Consider the following 19,837-nt stretch of genomic DNA (forward strand, 5'->3'; position numbering starts at 1 on the left):
GGAGGGTTTGGGCTCCCTTCTGGCCCAACTACACAAAGTACGGGGAAGGTGGGTGGGGGTGTCGTGGGGGTCGGCCAGGGGGGTCGCGGGTCGGATGGGGGACGGGCGGAGGTTCTTGGGGGGGGGGCGGTCGTTGGGGGGAGGGGGTTTGCGTCGAGGGCAGGAGGGCCTGGGATCCCTCCTGCCCGTAATGTAGTGCGGGGTGGGGTTAGGGGGTCGCCGTGGCCAGGAGGGTTTGGGCTCCCTCCTGGCCCGATATTGTTGGGGAGTCGGCGGTCCTTCGGGGTGAGGGTGCGAGTGGTCCTGCCGGGGGGGGATGTATCGGACGTCGGGGAGTCGGCCGGGCAAGAGGGCTTGGGCTCCCTCTTGCTCCGATCGTGGATGCGGGTGCGGGTGGGAGCGCGTGCGAGCGGTCGTTCGGGGTGGGGGTGCGAGCGGTCCTGCTGGGGGGGTGAATCGGGCGTCGGGCGGGGTGGGAACTATGTTTAAAAACTTTTGTATACCGCGCTCAGGCATATAACGCGCGAGGGGTATGCGCGGTACGTAAAATCACGTATAACGCGCGCGTTATATCCGCGAAAATACGGTAATCGGGTAATTTGAAATGATTTATAGAATTCTACAGTGAACCCATCACCACCTGGAGTGGATCCAATTCTAATGGACTTCAACGCTGCTTGTAGTTCTCTCAATGAAATAGGCGCCTCAAGGTTTCCCTTTATGTGATCGGGAATTTTTGATCCCTTGATTGAGTTTAAAAATTCTAAACCCTCTAGTTCTTTATTTGAATAAGGCTTGGAAGAATACAAAGCTTTATAAAAGTTCAAAAATCGTTTAAAAATATCTCCAATTTGAGAATAAGTTTCACCTTTCTCATCTTTAATAGCTACAATCTTTACCTTTCTTTTTTTTAGCTTTAAGGTAGTTTGTACTCTTCCCGCCTTATTTGAGTTTCCATAATACAAAGCCTGTTGAGAAAACAATTCTTTCCTAGCCAGTTGAGAGAAAATCTCATTGTATTTATATTTAGCTTTTAAGAGGGCTTGTAAAGTAGATTGTTCCCATTTCAAGGCCAATTGTGACTCCAAGTCCTTAATATTTTGTTCCAGATCAGCAAATTCCTTTATAAGTTGTTACCTAATATGTACCAAATATGAGATTATTTGCCCCCTCATGGCAGCTTTGAAAGCATCCCACAATATTTCTAATGAGCTTTCCTCTGAGACATTAATTTGAAAATATTCATTCATTTTTAATTGAAATTCTTCTAGAAAGTTTGAGTGTGCAAGCAACGTATTATTAAATCTCCATACAGGTCTACTGCAATCTTGATCAGCAAACTTAAATTCAATCCAAACTCTACCATGATCTGACAAAATAATTGGATCTATGGTGGTTTTTGTTACCTGCTGTACTAACTTATCTGATACAAAAACATAATCTATTCCTGAAAATGATTTGTGAACCTGGGAGCAGAAAGAAAATTCCCGATCATTAAAATGGAGAATCCGCCATATATCCTTAAGTGCACAGGATTGTACCAAATTATCTAACCCTGATGATTTTATTATTTTACTTGGTTTCTTGTCCAATAATGGATCCATAACAGCTTTAAAGTCCCCCGCCACTACTACATTAGAAGCAGCCAGTGGTAGTATCAACTGTTGAAGAGCCTTAAAAAATTCAGCCTGATGTGATATTAAAAAGCGCCAGCGTATTTTTCCCCAAGCTCATGTCCACATGGATCCATCTACCTGAGGGATCAGCAGAATTCAAAATAAAAGTAGCTAAGCATTTCTTATTAACTAAAATAGCAATTTCAGCCTTTTTACCTACAGCAGGAACAAACGAACAACTTTTTTGATTCCATGGCATTTAAGTGTGTTTCCTGGATATAATATATATCAGCATCCTGCTTTTTTAGAAAATTAAGTGTTCTTTTCCTCTTAATTGGATGGTTAATGCCATTGACATTTAATGAAAATATTTTTAAAGACAATAAAATTCAAAGTATTTCCCTTCCCAACATAATACATTCTAATGAATAATTCCCTATACACATCCAGGACCCCATCTATTCCACTACCCCCTAACCCTTCCCCTAAAATAATTCATGTAAGCTTGGATACGGAATGATTAGGCACACAAAATCACTATCCCCCGCCCCACAATTCATATTAAACATTAACATTAACTTCTAAAATTAAACAGATGATGAGCACAGGAAAATAATCTGTTCTTCTGTAAATTGACATCTCTGCTGCCTTCAACCTCAACCTACTACTATCCAGACTGAATGAACTAGGTCTGACGGGATCTATTCTCAACTGGTTCAAAGAGTTCCTACCAAACAGAGAATACTGCAACTGAAAGGATGGTAACTTCTCCCAACTTTGAAAATCATTCCCAAGGATCTCCACTATCCCCCAAACTTTTCAACTTATTCATGAGCTCACTGAGTACCCTCTCCTTCAAGAAGGGTGAATGCCTGCTATCACATGCAGGCAACATCTTTCTTCTGATCCCACTAAGCAATGAGATGAGAGAAGCTTCCATCAAAATTTCTGAAGGCATAGAGAAAATCTATTCCCGGAAACTAACAAATAAACTAAAACTAAATACTTCCGAAATCAAACTACTGTGGTTTCACAACACATTCTTGCCATCATCATCAGAAGAAACACTAAGAGCTCCTTTTACGAAGCCGCGTTAGTGGTTTAACGTGTGTAATAGTGCACGCTAAACTGTCAGCTGCGCTAGACACTAATGCCAGCATTGAGCTGGCGTTAGTTCTAGCCACGTAGCGCGGGTTTAGCGTGCGTTAAAAAGCTGCATGCGCTAAAACCGCTAACATGGCTTTGTAAAAGGAGCCCTAAATATAGATAAAATGGCTAAGATCCTTGAATTCATACTAGATTCCACCCTCTCCTATGAACACCGGGTCTCCAATCTATGGGGAAAAAAACTTATAGAGCCTGAAAAAATTAAGATTGATCATATCCTACTTCTACAACCACCACTTAGCCATCCTGATTCAGATGCTAGTCCTATTTCAATTGGACTCCTGCAACTCTCTCTACACAGGTTTAAGCTCATCACTAATGCATAAACTACAAATGATACAGAACACAGCAATACGGCTTATTTTTAGCTAAAAAAAAAATACACCACCATATCTGAATACTATCGCAAACTCCACTGCATGAATAACATTTAAACTAGTATGCATAATATTTCATTCCCTTCAGGCCAACATATCTGAGTCAATAATCCTCAATAATCTGAGTCAATAATGAGTCCTCCAAATCCTTTTTCTCATCCTCCAGAATCCAAGAAACTCATCAACTGATCATACCATCTTCCATCAAACCAAAGGAGTGAAATACAACCGAATATTTAACTTACTATTCACATACACGGTCACCATGACCTGGAATGACCTACCTACATCTATTAGAACAGAGACAAACTACATCAGATGTTGAGATAAAAATTAAAATATTACTATTAAGCAGATTTCTATACAACCAGTTTCTTCAACCAACATCATTGTGTCTCTTTTAACCCAAAAAGTATCCAGTCTCTGCAACCTTGCTGATCAACCACTTGAATGTTTTAGCAAACACTCCAGATGGGTGCCACCTCACTACTGAAAGAACTACATTTGCTCCCGATTGAAAGCAGGGTGACACACAAAATCATTCATCTCTCTGAGCCACAATACCTAGCAGCCATACTACATCAGCACACAACACATACACTACGCTCAAGCCAAAATCACCTGCTGGAAATTCCCTCCTTCTGATACATCAAACACAAAAGTGTCAGGAAAAGAATGTTCTCAGTGATGGCTCCAAGGTGATGGAACACCATCCTGAAGGAACTAAAACTAGAAAAGGATACCAAAAAGTTCAAGAAAGAGATAAAGACCATCCTCTTCACAGACTACTTTAGCCAATAAAACAAAATAGAGTTGGCTAGCCCCCACTCCCCCCCATCAGGAACATGATAGGATGAACACAATAGGGATATAAATAGACCAGGCACAGAAGCACAGAAAACTAGATTCTGAGGAAGATAATATTTCAAAGATAAACATAAAACATGATACAGATACGTGTACTGTATATAGATTGTATTTAGTTGAATTGGGCCAACTCCTTGCCGGTATTAATAACTCTGTATTGTAACACTGCTACAGAAGCCCCTGAAACTCCGTATAGAGCCCATGTATTATAACGCCTCGCAGAAGTTCTTTATAACTGTATTGTAACACCTCTACAGAAGCTCATGCACACCGCTCTGAATTGACTCCCCAGTCATTAGCAACGGTATAGAAGCTCACACTAAACAATATCCTTGTAAGCCCCCCTCTATCTATGGATTCTCTTAAACAACTGCAAGTAGTAATTATCAAGTTCCTCATTGAGTTTATCCGCATATTAATATGTCTATAAACCCTCTTAACTCTATCTGTACTCACTAGTACAACAATAAGAGGTAATTATCATGTTCTCCACGTGTAATTTACCCATGATCTGCATAGGTCTTATCGCTTGTAATTCACAACTATAAGATGTAATTATCTTTTTCTCAAATATGTAATTCCCTATGTACTGTATGGGTCTCTTTGCTTGTAAATCGCCTTGAACCTATTCTGGAAAAATGTGATACAGAAGTTCAGATTATATTATAGAAATTGGTCTATAATTACTAAAATTTCCTAGGTCTAAATTTTGTCTTTTTAATAAAGGCTTCAAAGTAGCAATCTAACAACTCTCAGGAACAATGATGTATTTACAATTGCTGTTAGCACAGAAATCCCTTCATTAGCAACTAATTTCACATGTGCTGTAGAACAAGGCTCAAATGCCGATCTCGTTGGGGCGAGCCTTTCTATTACACCAGGGGTGCCCACACTTTTTGGGCTTGCGAGCTACTTTTAAAATGACCAAGTCAAAATGATCTACCAACAATAAAATTTAAAAAAAACACAACGCACACTGAACGCATAGAAAATGTTAATTATCACTCCTATTCCAGGGTTTTCCAAAGAGGTCAAAGCAGATGACTCTATGCACTATCACCTCAGTAACAACCATACAAAAATAGACAAATATACCCCCTCCCTTTTTACTAAACCACAATAGCAGTTTTTAGAGCGCAGGGAGCTGCGCTGAATGCCCAGCGCTGCTATCGACGCTCATAGGCTCCCTGCGCTAAAAAACTCTATTGCGGTTTAGTAAAAGGGGACCTTAGTGTAAAATATAGACAGCAGATATAAATTCAGACACATTTTGATCACTAAATTTAAAATAAAATCATTTTTCCTACCTTGTCTGATGATTTCATGAGTCTCTGGTTGCACTTTCTTCTTCTGACTGTGTATCCAATCTTTCTTCCCTTCTTTTAGCCTGTATGCTTCCTCTCCTCTAGACCTCATTCCCTCCCCCAACTTTTCCTTCCTCTCTCCCTGCCCTTTCTTTCTCTCTGCCTCCCTTTCTTTTTTTTTTATATTTCTCTTCTTTCCTTCTGTCTCCCTGCCTGCCCTTTTTCTTTCTTTCTCCCTGCCCTCCCCCAAGCCACTGCCACTGCCATCGGGGACCAGGACCCAAACCGTCACCAATAACAGGCCCGAAAGCCGACGCTGCCCCAGGCTCTCCCTGCTTCGGCCGACCAGCATTCCTCTCCCTGACGTCAATTCTGCCGTCGGGGAGAGAAAGGCTGATTGGCCCAAGATCGCGATCGACCTATTGGGGGAAATGCTGCCGGGTCCTGCCTTCGCGGAAACAGAAAGTAGGCAGGACCCGGCAGCAAGAAGAGCAAATGCTTCACTAACCTGTCTCCTGCCTTAGCCCATAGCGAACGCTTGCTTCAGGGCTCTCAACATGTGCGTGCCGGTTTCCCTTCTCCCCCCTCCCCCGGACATAACTTCCGGTTTCGGAGGGAAGAGAAGGGAAGCCGGCACGCACACGTTAGAGCCACGGAGCATAAGTTCGCTAAGGGCTGAAATCTCCAAGCCGGTTTTTTTTTTTTTTTTTTTTTTTTAATGTTCAGCAGCGGCGGCAGCAGCAGATGACAGCTGGGTCCAGCTAAAAGGCCCTAGAGAGAACACTGGAGAGGAAGGCTGACCTGCCCGGTAGATCAGGACGGCAACACGAGTCTATCACGGAGCCCGGGATGGGCTCCGCGATCGACTCGCGTTGCCTTCCTGAGCTACTGGTCGATCGCGATCGACGTGTTGGGCACCCCTGTATTACACCTTTTACCTCATCTTCAGTCACTAATTCAAAACTCAACCATCTTTCCATATCATCCTCCATATCAATCAAAACTTCATTTACCATACATCCATCTTCTGCCCCTACAAAATTCTCCACTTTCCTTTTCAAATGCCTTGGGCACTCATCAGGCTTTAAACCTTTGACTCCTTTTGCATCATCATGGCCATAAACTAAAAATTGCACTGTGTGAAATAGTTCTTTGGTAATACGCATTGCCATTTAAACTTTATAAAACACATTATTATATTTTCTTATAAAGCACATATTTTAACTGAACTCTCTGACACCCTCAGCCTTGCCATTCACAAAAATAGAAGGAAGAAAAGTTCCCATTTCCTGCTGTCTCATGTCCCCGGCCTATACAATATTTTTCTTCTGCAGACCCTTCAAAAGTCTGACCAAATCCTCGTTTCACTTGCATTATAAAGTACTGATGATGCCATCTCTCCCCAATCCCAGGTCCTAAAATCTAAGACAGTAACACAAACTAGTGCTGCCCGATTTAGGAAAAAAATTTCGATTCGATTCAGCCTATTGAATTGGTTTTTCGATTCGATTTTCCTGCCCAATTGGGTGTTTGTTTGTTTTTTGGTTTTTTTTTTCCAAACATCCTGGTTGGTTTATTTTATAACTTTTTCACCCCCCCTTTGGCTTCTCCTAACCACACTGGCGCTGTGGTGTAAATAAAATAAAGAAACAAAAAGGACTTTTCCTCTCTCTGTTAAATCCTAGCTCACGTTTGCAATCTAACACCAGCTCTGGCAGGATATACATTTCAAATCTGACATATTGTAATCACAAAACAGAAAATAAAATTAGTTTTTCTACCTTTTGTTGTCTGGTTTCAAATCTTGTTGGTCCAAGGCTCTGGTTGTCTTCTGATAACTTGCTTGCCAGGGTCTCCTTCTTTCTTCATGCTAACCAACCATCTGCCATCTCTGTCCTCCTCTTCCGTTTCCCTTCCCTCCCCAGGAGGTTTGGCATCTTTCCAGGAGGTTTTCGTCTCCCTCCACAAATCCACCTTTTCTTAACTACCCTTTATCTGGCATCTCTCCCTCCTACCCCACCACCCCAGGGTCTACCATCTCTCCCTTTCTTTTCCCAACTACCCTCCTATCCAGTATCTCTATCCCCCCTCCACACCATCCCTTATGTCCAACTTCTCTCCCTTTCTGTTCCTTCTCTCCCTAAATCCCATGGTCCATCATCTCTCTCCCTCTCCTCTATTTTCAAACCCATTATTTCTTCTCCCCTCAAAGTCCGGCATATGCACGTCTCTTTGAACCCCCCCTTCCCTCCGTGTACTTCTACATGCCAGGGCCCCCCCTACCCTGAAGGCCTGTTCCCCCCTTAAAGGTCTGCATCCCACCCCTGAAGGCCTGCCCCCCCTTGAAGGCCTGCACCCCTCCGAAGGCCTGTCCCCACCTTGAAGGCCTGTTCCCCCTTGAAGGCCTGCCTGCATGTCCCTCTTGAAGGCCTGTCCCCCCATTGAAGGCCTGCCTCCCTGTCCCCCCCTTGAAGGCCTACCTGCCTGTCCCCCTTGAAGGCCTGTCCCTCCCTTGAAAGCCTGCCTGTCCCCCTTGAAGGCATGTCCTCCCTGAAAGCCTGTCTCTCCCCATGAAGGCTTGTCCCCCCCCCCTTGAAGGCCTGCATCCCTCCCTGAAGGCCTGTCTCCCCCCTGAAGGCCTGCCTGCCTGCTCCACCCTGAAGGCCTGCTGCCCCACCCCGAAGGACTGCTCGCTCCCCCACCCCGAAGGACTGCTCATCCTCCTGGCCTCCCTGCACCATTTACCATATTTTACCGTAGAGAAGCAGCCTGTTTAAAGATTGCGATGCCAGTGATCTTTGCGCTGCTTCGGTGCTGTTTCCTCTGCTGCGGTCCCAGGCACCAGGGGGGAGAACCGGACATCGGGGAGGGGGAACCTAATGCCGGGGGGGGGGGGGAACCGGACGCCAATGACTTCAAGGCTGGGAGCACCCCTTCAGGGCTAGCACCCGGAGCGGACCGCCCCGCCCCCCGGCTCCCCCCCTTAGTACGCCACTGGGAACTTGGTGAAAGACAAACTTTTTATTCACAGAAAAATTAAACAAATTGAAAATTTTAACAGAAGGTTAAATCTTAGACTGTTAAATTTTCCTAAGGCCACCAGAGTATCACCGGGCAACATGTTTAAAAAATACATGTCTGCAGTACTAACATTTCCACTTGAAACAATGCTACTTATTAACCGTATCTACTATCTTCCTGAAAAAAAGAAACTGGATAATCAACCTGAAGCTGAGAAATTGCAACCTATTGACATTACTAACCTATCTGATTGATTGGAAAAATCTTTAGAAATTCGATCTCGTCCTACCCTTCTTGTCTCGTTTGTTTTTGAACAAGACTTAAATTCTGTGATGCCTATGTTTTTTCGTTTCTCTCAAGCTTTGTTCCTTGGACAAAGAATTGGGGTCTATCCAGATGTGACCAAATCTACCCAAGAACGAAGGAAATTATTCATAAATATGAGACAAGAGGTTAAGGCATTGGGGGCTTTTTTTTTTTGCTAAGTTACCCATGTAAATGTTGTGTAAATATGCTGGGACTAAATATATCTTTTTTGCCCCTGACCAGCTTAAAGCCTTTGTAGATACTAAGAAACTGCTCCATTAAAGCAGGGATAATTAAATTATATTGCAGATGTTGTTATAACCTGTTAAGTATATACCTTCATTTAAATATATAACCTTAATTGATCTCCTTATCTTCTGTGTTCCTCTCCAGCTTTATTGTGGTCTGAGGAAGAGATTACATATACAGTATTATTATTTGACTGAAGATTTCTGCTTTTTGTTAATTCTTTATTCTCTGTATTTCTAGAACAAGTGGATGCTTGTAATTATATTGACAAAATAAATAAATTTTAAAAAAGGGATGGTTAACAAGACTAAGGACTCCTTTTACAAAGGCGTGCTAGGGCCTTAATGCACGGAATAGCGCGCGCTAGCCGCTACCACCTCCTTTTGAGCAGGCGGTAGATTTTCGGCTAGCGTGCTTTAATCCGGTGCGTGCGCTAAAACCGCTAGCACACCTTTGTAAAAGGAGCCCTAGGAATGTCATAATGCCCCTGTATCGCTCCATGGTACGACCTCATTTGGAGTATTGCGTTCAATTCAGGTCTCCTTATCTCAAGAAAGATATAGTGGCGCTAGAAAAGGTTCAAAGAAGAGCGACCAAGATGGTAAAGGGGATGGAACTCCTCTCGTATGAGGAAAGACTAAAACGATTAGGGCTCTACAGCTTGGAAAAGAGACAGCTGAGGGGAGATATGATTGAAGTCTACAAAATCCTGAGTGGAGTAGAACGGGTACAAGTGGATCGATTTTTTGCTCTGTCAAAAATTACAAAGACTAGGGGACAGACACTCCATGACGTTACAGGGAAATACTTTTAAAACCAATAGGAGGAAATTTTTTTTCACTCAGAGAATATTTAAGCTCTGGAACGCGTTGCCAGAGAATGTGGTAAGAGCAAATAGTGTAGATGGTTTTAAGAAAGGTTTGGACAAGTTCCTGGAGGAAAAGTCCAAAGTCTGTTATTGAGAAAGACATGGGGGAAGCCACTACTTGCCCTGTATTGGTAGCATGGAATATTGCTACACCTTGGGTTTTGGCCAGGTACTAATGATGTGGATTGGCCATCGTAAAAACAGGCTACTGGGCTTGATGGACCATTGGTCTGACCCAGTAAGGCTATTCTTATGTTCTTATAATAGACCATGGGAATGGAGGAAAGAAAGGAGGGACCACGGGAAGGGGAAGAGGGAGAGAAGGAAGGAGAGAGAGAGAGATGCCAGGGAAGGAGAAAGATGCCAGACCACAGTAGGGGAGAAAGGAAGAGAAGGAGGGGGGGACAGAGATAGACTGTGAGAAGGAGAGAAGGAATATGCCAGACCACCGGGGAAGGGGGAGGAGATGGTGCACAGGGATGGGAGGATTGGGGAAGGGGAGATGGAAGAAATGCTGTTTAGGATTGATGAAATAGGGAAGAAAGATAGAGGAGATGGTGCATATGGGTGGAGAGGAGGAGAAGATATGGAAAAAGGAAGAAAGTTGAATGTTAAAAGTTAATGCCAAAGATGGATGTAGAATGCGAAGGGAACTGACTTTGATAGAAATCCTGTCTACAGAGAGTGATCCAATGTTATAATTTTGTTGTTTGGATACAATTTTTCTGCCCATGGGCAGTCAGAGCAAGTCAGATATCTTTAATTCCTGGTAGCTGTTGCACATTTCCTTGCCGACTGTAAACTGGAGCAGCCCTGATTGGTTCAGCAACTCCTCTCCTTATCCTCTGCTGGGAACTGCCGGCCTATTAGCTATGTGAACTGGGGATCTCCAGCACTGAAATAATTGCAGCCCCAGACATGCAACCTTCCAGTGTTGTGAATCTCCCAAGACTCCACACAAATACAGCCTCTTTCGTTGACCCAGATCTAAGAGAACAATCGCTTTTGGGTGCCAAATTTAAAAACTCTCTCTTTTAGATCTGATTGAGAAATGCAACACGGAGAAACGGATCTAAGTTGCACAGGTTGGCCAAGCAAAAAGTTTGACCTGCAAGTCAGACACTCTCGGAGCTTTTTGCACGATTCTGATTAAATATGCATCCCTGCCCCCCCGGGGGCTAGGGGAGGGGGAGGGACCCAGCCCAGAGAGAGCCTTGGCGAGGATTCCTCCTAGACATCTGTCAGCCTGTCTGGAGGAGGACTCTTACCTCGGATCTCCCTCAATGAATGACCGCTAGTTACCCCTTGCCACCGTGCCTATTTAAATGGATCTGCGGTTCCGTTTCCAGCAAGCACTTACCTCTTCCGATCCTACAGCCCGACCTAGTCGCTTCTCCTCTTCTTTTAGTCTCGGTGTTTTCCCGGATGCCCCATTGGCAATTTAAACCTGTATGTCTAACAGTTGCTGCTGTGGCTCAGGATCAGGCTGTCATGGTCCAGACCTTTTCTCGTTCTGATCGTTGCTGGCCTTGCAGAAAATAACACGGATTGGGGGGGGGAGGGACAGAAAGACTGTCATGTTTCAGTCCTTTTCTCCAACGAGGATGTATGTTTTGTATTGCCGCAAAGTATGTACAGTTTTCACTTGTATACTCTTTCATTGCTAGACCGGCTGATTCTGGTTTGGAAAAGGACAGACACATGCAGTCACCTCACACGCACCCCCTTGTGGAAGGATGAAGTTTGTATCTGTGGTTATCAGTGTAAACTTGTGTCTGGTTAATGTGTGCCTATAAACAACAACAACAAAAAAAGATCAGTCAGCGAAATAGCTCTCTTTGGTTTTATTAACTACTAGTGTTAAAGCCCGTTACATTAACGGGTGCTAGAAAGCAGCCTCCTTTCCCTCTCCGCCTCCATTTCCTCCCTGACTGTCTTTCCGTGGCCCCCCCCTTCTGTCTTCCCTCCCAAGCAAAGGTGTCTGCCTCCCAGTACACCCCTCCCCCAAAGCAGCCCCCTTTCCCTCTCCCCGTACAGTTCCTCCCTGACTGTCTCTCCGTGGCCCCCCTTCTGTCTTTCCCCACAAGCAAAGCTATCTGCCTCTCAGCACACCCCTCCCCCAAAGCAGCCCCCTTTCCCTCTCCCCCTCCAGTTCCTCCCTGACTGTCTGTCCGTGGCCCCCCTTCTGTCTTCCCGCCCCCCCCAAGCAAAGCTGTCTGCCTCCCAGCACACCCCTCCCCAAAGCAGCCCCCTTTTTCTCTCCCCCTCCAGTTCCTCCCTGACTGTGTCTCCGTTGCCCCCCTTCTGTCTTCTCCCCACAAGCAAAGCTGTCTGCCTCCCAGCACACCCCTCCCCCCAAAGTAGCCCCCTTTCTCTCCCATCTGACCCTCCCTTCCCGCTGTGTGGCTGACTCCCTTAGTCCCTTGCCGCCCCCTACCCGTGGTCCCGTGTCGGGCAGAGCAAATCAGGGCAGTAGCAGGCCGCGAAGCAGCGTGTTTAGAGTGCTGCGGCCGCTGCTGGAGTCAGGACGTTTGCCGGGACCACGGGAAGAGAAGAGGAGCAGTGGCACTAAGGGATTAAGGGAGCCGAAGGGAGGGTCGGATGCGAGGCTGAACGGGGGTTTGGGTGTGCCGGGGAGAGGGGCAAAGATGACGATGACGACCTTTACAATTGGGGCCTTGACTCCCTTAGTTCTGACCGAAGTTAGTTTTAAGTTCTAAGCCGTGGCAGTTCTAAGCCGCAGCAGTTCTAAGCCACAGGTGCGGCTCGTGAGAGGAGCCGCGGCGGCGGCTTAGAACTTAAAACTAACTTTGGTCAGAACATTACCTTGGGTTCCGCGAACAGGTCCTGTTTGGTCTGCCACTGCCTGGAGGAGCTGAAGAGAAGGGAGTCCGGCATACCGATTCTCTGCCGGCCACTGTCACAGCTAGGCGCGCATGCGCACTCCTGCGGCCACAGACCTACAGATCATGGAAGCACGCAGTTCAGAGTGCGCATGCGCGGCTAAGGTTTTATTAAGATTCTCTGATAGGGCTATGCAGACAAGAAATGTTTCGTGTTATAAGGGAACAGTGGAGTGGCGTACCATGGGGAGGGGGAGGGGAGGGCGGTCCGCCCCGGGTGCACGCTTCAAGGGGGGTGCACAGCCGGCCGGGTCCAGAATAGAGAATTGCACGGGGACAGAAATCCCACCCATCTCTTTGGTGGAACCCTTTTTTTGTTTTCTGTTCAGGTAATTAACTTATAAATCCCCTCTTTTACTAAGGCTGACCCGTCCATTATATTATATGGACGAACCCTGCTTCCAAAGTCTTCCATCCCCTTGGGAGTCCTGTTGGCTAGAGGGGGGTCCCCATGGGAGTCCCATGGGCCAGAGGGGGGTTCCCATGGGAGTCCCGTGGGTTAGGGGGGATTCCCTCATGATTCCCATGGGACCCTCGGGATTCCCGCGATCCCCATTCCCATGACTACTTCTGCTGCCTCTGCTCCAGAAGAGGTAAGTGACGTCGGGAGAGGGGAGGGTGGACCCACAGCCGAAGTCATTGCGGGACCTTGGCCCAACTCCCTGGGTCTGCCGGACCAGACCCCCTCCAACGTCACTTACCTCTTCTGGAGCAGAGGCAGCAGAAGTAGTCGTGTGGGACCTTGCTGATTTGGATGGAGAAAGAAAGGAGCATAGCAGGGTGGTGGAAAAAGAAAAAGGGGTCAGGGTGGTATTGAAGGGTGGTGAAAGGAGAGAAAGGGGGTCAGGGTGGTATGGAAGCGTGGTGAAGGGTGAGAAAGGGGGTCAGGGTGGTATGGAAGTGTGGTGGAAGGAGGGAAAGGGGGCAGATGCTGACGGAAATGGTGTGCAGGGAAAGGGGAAAGAGACATAAGGGGGAAGGATACTGCATGGGATTGGGTTGTAGGGAGAGAAAGGGGGCAGATGCTGATGGAAGTGGGAGGAAGGGATAGGAGAGAGTGAAATGCCAGACCATGGGGGTGTGGGAGAGGGAAGGAGAGGAGAGAGATGCCAGACCATTGGAAGAGGGAAGGGAGGAAGATGGATGCCAGACCAATGGGGGTGAAGAGAGAGATGGAAGGGGGAGGCATAACGTTTCTGGAAGGGGAATAGAAGGAGAGAAGATGCCATATAGAAGGGGCAGATAAAGGGTAGACTGTGGATGAAAGAAAGAGAGTGACAAGAAGATGAGGAAAGTAGAAACCAGAGAAGACAAGGTAGAAAAAAATTATATTTATTTATTTATTTGCTTTAGGGGAGATGCATCAATGTTTCTGTGGTGTTGCATTGTATGCAGAGTCCAGCTTCTTGGTGCTTCAGTTTAACCATTGTCTACATATTTTTATTCTATCTCCCCATTTACAAAACTGTAGAGCGTTTTTTAGCGTTGGCATCTGAGCTGTTACCACAGTGGCTAAAAACCAAACTACAGTTTTGTAAAAGGGGGAGGGTTAGTTTGTGATTACATACTAGGTGAAGGTGTGTTCTGTATGTTCGAAAAGACATGATTTTTGTTAGGATTGACTGTAGGATTGATCTATACTAGTCTAGCTTGTTTAGTTTTACAATGGGTGTATTGATGTACTGCTCACTGCAGTATGTAAAATGCTGTCTTTTCCTAAGTACACTCTTGTGTGACGTGTGGCTTGTTACTAAAAATTATGTTTTTCATACAGATGGGGGGAGGTGTCAAAAAATGATGGGCCCCGGTTGTCACATATGCTAGGTACGCCACTGTAAGGGAAAGGGATTGGGACTTGTATACCACCTTTTCGTAATTTGACAGCCAAGCATTTTCTCTATCTGTCCCTATCTGTGACATGTTGTTTCCCTTGCCTTTTGGGAAAATGTTCATTTGCAGTTTGCCATCACAGGATCAATGTTGTTAAAGGTGTAAGCTCATTTGAAAAGAGCATACACTCTTTTGGGAACAGTGTGCATTCTTCCAAAAGAGTGCACATAGTACACAAAGAGTATGCACACAGGGCTAGTTCAAAGGGTTACGGCCAACTTCAATGTCACTGCCCTTGTCCCTAGAGGTTAAGCTTTCTCCCCTTTTCTCTCCAGTCCCTAGTCCGGCACTGTTCCTCCCCCCTTCTCTTCCTTCCTCCTGCTTCCCCTGCAGCCCTCTAAACAGTACCTTGCTTGCCAGTAGCAATAGCATGCACAGCAAGCTGTTTTCTGTCAGTACTGTTTTCTGTCAGTACTGGGTTTTCCCTCTACTGAGTCCCGTCGACAGGAAATTGTAGCCTGGATGTGGCAGATGAAGACCCAGGGCTGCTGGCAAGCAAGGTAATATTTAGAGGGTGGCATGGGAAGGAGAAGGGAGAGAAGGAAAGGGAGCAATAAAGGATAGGAACTGGAAAGAGAAGGGGAGAATTGTTGGTCTGAGAAAGAAGGGGACGAAAGCTTTGGATCAGGTGAAGCACTAGTGATGAGCTTAGAGGCCAGGGGTTTTGGCACCCTGTATCTCCAGCACCCTAGGCCAGAGCCTCACTTGGTACAATGGTGAGCTGGCCCTGTAAGCACAACTCGCAGAGTAGGCAATAGTTGCAAATAGTGCGGCAGTCTTTCGGAGGAATAGTTAGTAAGGTGCCATCAACTTGTGTTCAAGTCCTAGCGACTAGATGAATTACAGATCTAAAATGAGATTCCCATGTAAGGTCCTCCAGCATCATCCCCATGGTTGTTTTCAACATGTCCAACCATCTGATTGTAGGTTGCCCTCTTCACCCAGTTCCTTCTATTTTCCCAAACATAATGTCGTTCTTCAATGATCTCTCTTTTCTGACAGTGTGACCAAAATAAGACAGTCATAAATTCATCATTTGGGCTTCGAGTGACATAGCCAGTTTGATCTCTTACAGAATCAATTTGTTAGTTCTTCTGGTGGTCCACGGCATGCATAAAATCCTTCTCCAGCACCAAAGCTCAAATGAGTCAATCTTCTTTCTGTCTTGTTTCTGTAGTGTCCAGCTTTTGCATCCGTAATTGACCATTGAGAAAATGAATGTGTGGACAAGTCTGATCTTCATTTGGAGCGTTATTTCCTTGCCTTTGAATGCTTTGTCATGAGCCTTCACTGAAGTGACCAAGTGCAATTCTGCAAAGTATTTCTTCCCTGCTAGTTACTTTTTTTGTTTATGAAAGAGCCCAGGAGATTGAAATCCTTTACTTCTATTCTTTCGCCTTCAAGCTCAAAATCTTCAGCATTTTCCATATTCATGATCTTCATCTTGTTTATGTTCAGTTCTAATCCCATGTTATGATTTTCAGCTTTGACTTTTCTCAGTAGATACAGCATGTCTTCTTTGCTGCTGGTGATGAGCATTTTATCATCTGCTAGCGCAGGTTGTTTAAATTTTTCACCACCATCTTTGAAACCAATGGAAGAATATACACTATCAATAGAACATGAAAATTCATATTTTCTGGATTTTTTTTCTGCTTGTTTTCATTTATCAATGATATGGGAAGCGCGGTTGTCATTTCATATTTTGTTTCCATGGAAAGCACATCATGATTTGCTTTCCTATCTGAACTGTAGTTCTTTTTTTGTTTGATATTTTTGAAATAAAAACCACTTTGCTTGATTTTGAAAGGCAGTATATCAAGAGTACAATAAATGATAAATGATTCCTACTTCTCTGGAGGCAGACCTAGGAAGGGTAAAGTCATAATTACTCATCAATTTTTTTCAGGAAGCACATCTTATGGCTTATTTTGAGCAATTTATGTGAATAGTGTGCCTTACTTTAACTTCTGCTATATAGCAAAACCTCAGTAGTAGCTAAAAAAGTACAAAAAAAAAAAAGTTTAAACTACAAAAGATCGCAAAAAGAGGAAGACAGACTAACATATCTGGAAAAGGCTGGTTGAGTAGTCAGAAAAGCAAAAATGCAAATCAAAGAAAAAAAAAATAGTTAACATGGTAAAATGAGGGCGGGGGGATTTTTTTAAAGTATATTAGTGATAGGAAGAAGTGCAAAAGTGGCTTTGTGAGACTCAACGGTGAAGGGGAGAAATATATAGAAGCTGATAAAGATAAGGCTGTGTTTACAGATGAAATGCCAGGAGCATGACCACAGAAGATAAATGCAAGAATGAATGGAGGTGTGGTAGATCCTGATCGATTTATAGAGGATTGTGTTCGTGAGGAGCTAACTTAACTAAAGGTGAACAAAGCAATGGGATAGATGGTGTACATCTGAGGGTACTGAAGGAACTTAGGGAAGTTCTGGCAGCCCCACTGACTGACCTTTTCAATGCTTCTCTAGAATCAGGAGTGGTACCGGAGGACTGGAGAAGGGTGGATCTGGTCCCGCTCTACAAAAGTGGAACTAAGGAAAAAGTAGGGAACTATAGGCTGGTAAGTCTGACTTCTTTGGTAAGTGAAATAATGGAAACACTTTTTTAACAGAGAATAGTGATGTTTCTGGAATCCTGTGGATTATAGGACCCAAAGTAACATGGATTCACTAGAGGCATAGAAACATAGAAACATAGAAGATGACGGCAGAAAAGGGCTACAGCCCATCAAGTCTGCCCACTCTACTTACCCACCCCCTGTCTATGCCCTAATGACCCAATTTCCTTATCTTGACCCTCGTAGGGATCCCACATGGGTATCCCATTTATTCTTAAAGTCTGGCACGCTGTCTGCCTCGATCACCTGCACTGGAAGCTTGTTCCAATGATCAACCACTCTCTCTGTGAAGAAATACTTTCTGTTGGCGCCATGAGTTTCCGCCCCTGAGTTTGAGCGGGTGCCCTCTTGTGGCCGAGGGTCCCTTGAGAAAGAAAATATCATCTTCCACTTCGACACGTTCCGTGAGGTACTTAAATGTTTCGATCATGTCTCCCCTCTCCCTATGTTCCTCGAGAGTGTAGAGCTGCAATTTGTTCAGTCTCTCTTCGTACGAGAGACCCTTGAGCCCCGAGATCATCCTGGTGGCCGTCCGCTGAACCGATTCAATTCTGCGCACATCTTTACTGTAATGTGGCCTCCAGAATTGCACACAGTACTCCAGATGAGGTCTCACCATGGCCCTGTCTTGTCTTGTCAGACAAATCTAATCAATTTCTTTGACTGGGTGACCAGAAGGAGTGTGCTAGATGTGGTGTATTTAAATTTTAGCAAAGCCTTTGACAGTGTTCCAAACAGGCATCTAATAAACTGAGTGCCCTCGGGATAGGCCCAAAAGTGACAGACTGGGTCAGGAACTGGATGAGTGGAAGGTGACAGAGGGTAGTCAATGGAGATCTCTTTGAGGAAAGGGATGTTATCAGAGGTGTGCCTCCAGGTTTGATTCTTGGACCTGTTTAACATTTTTTGTAAGTGATATGGTTGAAGGGCTGTCAGGTAAGATTTGCTTCTTTGCAGATGATACCAAAATCTGCAATAGAATAGACACCCCTGATGGTGTGATTAACATTAGGATGGACCTAGCAAAGCTTGAAGAATGATCTGAAATGTGGCAGTTAAGATTTAATGCTACGAAATGCCAGGTCATGCATTTGGGCTGCAAAAACCCTATGGATTGGTGCAGTTTAGGGGATGAAGAATTTTTGTGCACAAAAGAGGAACGGGACTTGAGTGCGATAGTGTATAATGATCTTAAGGTGGCCAAACAGGTTGAAAAGGCGACAGTGAAACCTAGAAGGAAACTAGGGTACATTGGGAGAGGTATGGCTAGTAGGAAAAAGGAGGTATTGATGCCCCTGTATAAGACTCTGGTGAGACCTCATTTAAGATATTGTCTACAATCCCACCCATCCCCACCAGTATCCCATCTGTCCCCGCCCGTTCCCGCCAGAATCTTCTCCGTCCCCACCTGTCCCCATAAAAAATTCCTTCCATCCCCACCCTTCCCACCATAAAAGTTACCTGTTCCCATATAAAGCAGCAATTACTTCTGACAGTTTTGATTTTTTTTTTTTTTTTTTAAGTTTCCAAGTTGTCATGTTTCATTTAAAATTTGATATACCACTTAAAAATTTGTCTAAGCGGTGCACAAAGTCATGAACAGATAAAATCAGTGGGGAACATAATTGGACAACAGACTTATTGAAACATGGGGGATAGGGGAATAAATAGAATCTGCAACAGGAGAGAGAAACAATAAAAGTCAGTACAGTAGGAAGGGGGTATGCTCTTCCTTCTTTCTAAAGTCAGGAGATTACTTATCATAAGCGTCCTTAAATAGGAAGGTCTTTAAATTTACTGAGTCTTAGTTTATTTAAACCAGCAATAAAATATAATATAAACAAATAACAGTGAACAGAAAGAAGAGATGCATACATCACCGGAAAGAATTAGAATAAGCAATAGGTCAAGTGACTGTATCTCTTGTTAAAAGAAATAAAGTTGGATTTTTTGGCAATATAAAGCTCATATCTGTAGAGCAAACAAATCTGGTTCCACCATATGGCATAGGTAACTTGTGAGAGGTCCTTCCAAGATCCATAAATGATTTTTAATGCAGCAATGAGTAAAGAATCAAACAATATAGCATCATTAAAGCAGAATTGAGAGAGGCACTTTTCAGGACAATGGTTGCATAAGAAAAATGTGCCAAAACTGAACTGGAAACCCCAAAACAAACTCAGCAAGTATTTCATTTTGTACTAAACACAATTTGTTACATAACCATGAGAGGGGGCTGGGCCTCCCACTTTAAGCTTATTGCCCCCCTCAAAATGAACATCTCCCTTGCTGTAGCTGGTGGGACATTTTGTTTTTCCATCATCTTGGTCCCAGTTTCTGCTTTTGTCTGTCTTCTACTAATTCTCTTTCCAGGCCTCAGGAACCCTCGTTTCATCCTTGTGGGAGTTCCATGAGCTTGGGGGAGAATCCCCATGGAAGTCCCATAGACCTGGGCGGGATTCCCATGGGAGTCCCTTAGATCGGGGGGGATCCCCATGGGACTCTCGCAATCCCCGTTCCCATGCAGACCTATATTCTGGAGACTGCACCTTCAATAAACAGGATGGAGTTGGTTCAGAGGAAGGCTATTAAAATGGTCTATGGTCTATGTCATAAGACGTACAGGTGCAGACTC

The 19,837-nt window shown here is 44.7% G+C and overlaps 2 protein-coding genes across 10 annotated transcripts in view; one reads left to right on the top strand and one right to left on the bottom strand.

Annotated features, from left to right (window-relative positions):
- Window positions 1-11,407, bottom strand: part of SLC16A14 (solute carrier family 16 member 14) — a 49,374-nt gene extending 37,967 nt beyond the window's left edge. Inside the window, exon 1 of the mRNA XM_033958528.1 lies at window positions 11,136-11,407. The gene's annotated coding sequence lies outside the window, so the exon portion shown is untranslated. The remainder of the gene's footprint in view (window positions 1-11,135) is intronic.
- ZBTB38 (zinc finger and BTB domain containing 38) overlaps window positions 1-19,837 on the top strand; it is a 130,882-nt gene that overhangs the window by 7,477 nt on the left and 103,568 nt on the right. For 4 of the 9 annotated variants that reach the window (XM_033958507.1, XM_033958504.1, XM_033958510.1 and 1 more), the window contains one exon: window positions 17,054-17,145. The exons of 4 other annotated variants lie outside the window; for them this stretch is intronic. The gene's annotated coding sequence lies outside the window, so the exon portion shown is untranslated. Of the gene's footprint in view, window positions 1-16,606; window positions 16,952-17,053; window positions 17,146-19,837 lie in introns of those variants that run through there. One more of the 9 variants, XM_033958509.1, reaches the window with a different exon arrangement.

This window comes from Geotrypetes seraphini, chromosome 9 (assembly GCF_902459505.1).
Source record: "Geotrypetes seraphini chromosome 9, aGeoSer1.1, whole genome shotgun sequence".
NCBI classification, from domain to species: Eukaryota; Metazoa; Chordata; class Amphibia; order Gymnophiona; family Dermophiidae; genus Geotrypetes; species Geotrypetes seraphini.